This window comes from Thunnus thynnus, chromosome 3 (genome assembly GCF_963924715.1).
Source record: "Thunnus thynnus chromosome 3, fThuThy2.1, whole genome shotgun sequence".
NCBI lineage: Eukaryota > Metazoa > Chordata > Actinopteri > Scombriformes > Scombridae > Thunnus > Thunnus thynnus.
Genome location: NC_089519.1, coordinates 30,936,282 through 30,942,560, shown reverse-complemented (window position 1 = coordinate 30,942,560; position 6,279 = coordinate 30,936,282).

Below are 6,279 nucleotides of genomic sequence, written 5' to 3'. Positions count from 1 at the left end.
GTACTTTTACTTAAGTATGATTTTGAATGCAGGATTTTTACGTGAAATTAAGTATTTTTACACTGTGGTATTAATACTTTTACTTTAGTAAAGGATGTGAGTACTTCTTCACACACTTCAGGTCATATAATCTGATGAGTCACCAAGTACGGTGTAACACCGGCAACAGTTTACAAAATAAGGTGGACATCACTGTGGACAGAAAATATCTTTATTTTATTTATTATTAATTCATTTTTATTTTTTGAAAATGGATTTAGGCAGTATTTCATTCTTATTCAATCTGACTCATCTTATTAATTCAATTTTTATTCATTGACGGTTATTCAATAAACATATTATTATGATTTTTATTTATTTTTATTTATTCCGATCTTTTTTGGCTCGAGGCTAATCTCTCAAGAGTCAATTTTAAAATCACAAGAACATTTTTAGAATGATTTTAGGTCAACAGCACACAGGCTACACACCATATACATGATTGTGATATACTGACTCACTCACAGACCCACTTTAACTTAATCACACATAAAATACAAAGCATGTGCACATACACACTTCAACTACACTAACACATCTGCATACATCTAAACTAAATAATATTGTTATTATTACCACTAGAAGACAATATAATGAGCTCTCTCACAAAGCTGATTGGTGTATGGTTTTCTTGTTCAAATGATTAAAGATTATTTATTAGGATTAACATTTTTCATTTTAACCAGGAAATAGTTTTGTTTTGGGTTTTTTTTCTATAGTACACGATCACAGAGATGATGTTGTACACTCAAACTGTTTCCGGTCTCGTTCTCTGACAATAAGAGGACACAGTGCGCCCCCGAGTGGTGAACAACTATACAGTATGCTGTTCCCCTCAGCTGCTGTTCAAGCCTGCTGACACACAGTGGAGCCACCTGGCCGTGAATAACTAGAAGCTGAACAACTGAAAAGGCCTTTTACACTGTATAAAATATCCTCAAGCACCATTTAGCCTACTGATAATTCAGTTTTTAGGGTGAAAGTAAAGTCATAAGTGTAAAAATACTACTCTATTTGCTGTGAACTTTTAAACTTAAAATTCTACTATTATTCAAATTACAGGATGAGAGGTGAATGAATGGATGACACACTTAAACCAAACTCCCAACCAAGTCAGTAAATCCTGCAGGACTGCCTTTTAAAGTAAAGCTGCTCAGACACCAAAGGATTTAAAATGATGTTACTTCCCAAAGATACAGCGGAGTTTTGTCACATCCGGAGTCTAAAACTGTCGGACATCACAGTATTGCTTCATTTCAGAAAGAAAAGCCTTCCGGGAGGGTGATGCCTGGAGATCAGAGAAATTGGGCTACTACCAGAAAAACAAACAGTTTGGCCAGGAAAAAAAACAAAGAAGAGCACAAACATAGATAAGAATAGGGGAATAGGTGATACAAACAATATGAATATAGCAGCTCAGCTCTTTCCTATTGTAGTATTGAGCATGTTAAATATCTAATGTCATAATTTCATGTGAAATAAAATATTAAGGCAGATGAGCATGAGGAGAAATAGACACATGGGTACAGGTTATTCATCATGGTCCATGACTGCCTTTTATATTAAACATCTACATTCTTACATCAGTGCACATTATTTACCTGTCTTGTCTAATATTTATAGCTATAGTCATACAGTAGCCATTATAAACTCAAGCAAGTAGCTACAAGTGTTGCTGTAAATGTCTGTGTCTGCTGGATATATGATTTTGGAAAATGTATTCTTTCAAAATTAACCAAATATACACATACATATACATACATAGGTAAAGCAACCAGTCAAGGTCAAAGCTCTCAGATAGAGAGGCCAGGTTTTCCCTCAGTCTGTTCACTGAGGGAACTGAAGGAGCCTGATGAGGGACCGGCCCCCCCAAAACACAACAAAATGCTTTTAAAGGAAACCCTCAAGACTCTTTGCAGGATTGCAAGCAGCCCAAAATAAACCCAATCTGACCTTATCACTGGGCAGACAAGGTCCAGGCAGGGAGAGGGAGGGAGAGGGATAATTCTTTATTCCAACGGGTCATTTTAGGAGAAAAAAAAGAGCTCAGAAATGCAGCTGGTATGTCCGGATTGTTCCATATTTGATAAATAATTTCAGAAGGTCTGGAGCCTATCAGCAGCACAGGCAGGACCCTTGACCCTTGAGCCTCACCGGCATAATGTGTGTGTATGTATTGTGCATGTATGTGTGTGTATTTACGCCTGTTGAACCCATTGTCTCCGAGTCTGTTATCATTATGCAGCAGTTTCCTCTGGCTGGGGTGACGGAGAAGGGGACAGAGAAATAGGAATACACTCAATCATCAGTTGCTCAACAATGAAGAGTCTATAAAGTTGACAAGCGCATCACTCCTGGGGCCAATTCCACTGACTTTCAACAGAAACATTTTTTTGCACTCTTTCATGTCTGGCATTTCCCTCTTCTCTTCATTTCAACACCCATAGCACACACACACACACACACACACACACACACACACACACACACACACACACACACACACACACACACTCACACACACACACACAAACACATACACACACACACACATGCAGACTCCCACCCTGCTTATCTACCAAGCTGGTGCCCCAGACACAACCACAGCACACAAACAAATACCTGACGTCATGGGCACACACACACACACACACACACACACACACATACAGGCTTTCCCATTTCTGGCCTGAAGTCACTGAGTTGGAATGTGATCAAAAATAGAGTGAGAGTGAAATGTGTGTACGTGGGGGGCTGTTTGTTATTCAGTCCAGCAGAGTGACAAAGGGAGGTTAGGAAAAGGGACACAGAGAAGGAGGAGGAGGAGGAGGAGGAGGAGAGGGGGAGGAAGATGGGGCAAGAGAGAGAGTGAAATCTTCAAACAGACATGGGTACCCACAGACGGTGACACACACTGCTTACACTCACAGACATACACACACAGAGACTCTCTTAGTCACCAGCTATTATCAAAGCCTAGCAGACAGCAGACAATAAATCCACCAGTAACATATCGTACGTACGCACTGTACTGCAGGTGTGTACATAGGTTTCACATTATGCAATGTCGATTTATTTACAGAACTTTTTCTTTTCTTTTTAAAAATACGAGACCAAGATTAATATGTTTTGTTCTTGAACGGAAACGTTCCTTCAACCAATTCATGTGGAACATTAAATAAAAAAGAAAAGCGAATACAGATTCAAGTTCGAGTTTGTTTGTCACTCAACCGCACATAAATTTACAGGATATATTTGAACAAAACATTGTCTCTACAGGATCCAGTGCAAGTCAAACATACATATAGGCAAAAATATGTGCAGAGCTCATTTTAGCAGCTAAGCTCTGATCTCATCATTCCCCATACCAATCTCACTACATCAGAGACTGGGGAGTGATGATTGATGATAGAACTGAAGCCCTTTCCCTATTCCATACTACATACTAATAGTATATACAATATATACTCATTGTCAAACTATATTATTTGCATACAAGAAATATTTATTTAACATTTATTTTATTATTTGTATAGGGACAAGTATATAGCATCGACTAATGCATTTATAGCCTAAACCTTGCAATGCCCACTTTGTACTACTGGGTAATGATGCAATATGTGCGCCAATGGATTTAAATGAAATCTTTTCTTTCCTTTGCTTTGATAAACCTCACAAAGAGAAAGAAAAATGCTTTTTCAGAAGTTTTAATACTTGTTTTCTGTTCCAAGACTTTCTTGGCTCTAACTTACTTTGAATGTTTTGCAGGAAGCTCCTCTGTTTCCTTTATACATTACACTGTGGGACAATCAACGGCATACTCAAAAATCAAGTGGACTTTAGTACTAACATTTTGAGTAACTTATTTGAAATGCCACTGATATTAATTTGGTGAACACACCACATACTCAAAACTTGTGTGTAGTGTAGAATGTATTGGAACAAGGACATAGTTTAAAGTTCAGAGCCTACAGGTGGACTGAAGGGTGAAGGTGGGAAATGCTTTGTGAGCACCAGCAGTGGTAGCAGTAAATATTCGCAGTAGTTTAGTAGCACAAAAGAGCAGAGCAATGACCACTTAAATTAGACAGACTTATTGCAAAAGGGTGCGTTGGATATGTTGCAGTGAATAGAGTATGTCATGTAAGTGAAGCACTCAAGCTCACTGTCTGCCTGATCTGGCTTCGCTCCATTTATTCTAGGTCACATTCACTAAATATTTTATGGTGCAAGTCTGGTGAGAAGCTTAAATTTAGATGGTTAAATCTGGGATAGGGTCCAGACATCTATGGTTACCACCTGAGTGTTTATGGTGTAACAATCATGCTGTCCTGCTTAAATGTTCTTGAACAAGAAGCTACAACTGCACCCACTCTCACTTTACAATTAATCTACCTGGGTAAGAGAGGAAGAGTGGAGAATGTGCAAACTGTAGTTTTTTTTTTGGTCATTTGACCTTTTAAAATTAAAAGAGGCAAACACAATCCCCCCCGTTACAGGATCCATCTGCAAAGTTGTGCAAAGATCAAGTCAAACAATAGTTTTCCCTTATTTCATTAATCATCAGAGATAGTTAAAAGGTTGTAAATTAATCAGTACTTTCACAAGAAAAATATAGCAAGGGTAAAAAAAGAAAAGGACATTACAATAAACTGATGTGACAGCAGTATTTTTTTCCTGTCCATCTTGTGCCTCCCTTCACATTCCCTATGTTGAGACCTCTTGTCACGCTATGATGGCCATGGAGCGTCATTGGGGTTTCCCTAATAAAGGAAATAAAGAAACTTCCAATTGATTGTTGATAAAGTTGCCATGGGATCAGAAGCCTTTGTTTTTTTCTAAAGAACAGTCCAGACTTTCATGAGAAAGCATAGGGGCATTTCCAGCCTCAAATCTGTTTTCCTGAAAGGAAGATGACAAAGTATGACCTTTGTAGTTTTTGGAATGTGCATAAACAGGATGGATTTTCCTTCCATAGCAGCCAACACGCATTTACAACAATACGGTGTATCTAAAAGGTTGGCTCACCCAAATTACAAAGACAAAACCATTTTCTCAATTATCCCCAATGACTATACATGTCACTGTTTTTAATGGAGCTACTCTCTGCTGAAGAAATAGTCCCCATTAACAGTGTTAACAACATTTTGTTCACTGTTTCTGGAAAGGGGCGCTGCTGTAACTGTATAAAAGTCTAATTTTTCAATGCAGTGTGCACCGTGAACATTTTCTTCATCCCAAATGTATTCATTGTATTCATATCAAAGATGTAAATTTTTCTGAAACATTTATTTTCACACTTTTGCTGCAAAGTAAAGGTAGGTAAAAAGCAAAGAAAGAAAGACAATACACAATATAGGTCATGAGCACAGCTCAACTTTATGACATCACCAACAGCACGGCACACATTTTAATCTGCTGAGCCACACACAGTGGCCCCGTGGGGTCAATCTTAAGCTACCCTGTGACCAGTGTGACAGCAGCATACCACAGGTTTAATCCTCTCTCAGTCCAGCAGGACACTGAGCTCACTGCGGTGATGTCATCAAGGTGAGTCAGAGATGTCTGTGACAGTCAGGGTTGAGGTTGTGAGGAGGAGTATTGTGGTACGAGATGTGCACCCGTGAGAGACTGTGTACTTGTGATATCATCCTGTGGGGTCATAAATGTGGTCAGTGACTCACCAGCTATTAGGGGTTAAAAAGATGGTCACCAAATAATCTCATAAAAAGACCAAAACCAACAATGACTTGATGGTAAATGGACTGTACTTGTGTAGCACCTTTCTAGTCTTCCGACCACTCAGCACTTTTTACACTACGAATCACATTAACATGCTGAATGGGTACAGAGGCTACCCTGCAAGGTCCCAACCTGCCCATCAGAGGAAGCTAACCATTCACACACATTCATACACTGATGGCACAGCCATCAGGAGCAATTTGGGGTTAAGTGTCTTGCCCAAGGACACATCGGCATGTGGACTGGAGGAGCCGGGAATCAAACCGCCGATCTTCCGATTAGTGGACAACCGGCTCTACCTCCTGAGCCACAGCCGCCTGATCTACTGACAAGTATTTTTCTGTGTAATCAAAGCATATAACTTATTCCTATGTGCCACTGACCAACATTATTGTCCAAAAACTATTGAAAACACGTCAGTGACCCGCACTGGTGTACTGTGTTCCTTCATTACCATGAACATAAGCACTATAGTTTATTTCAAATCAATCCCACATA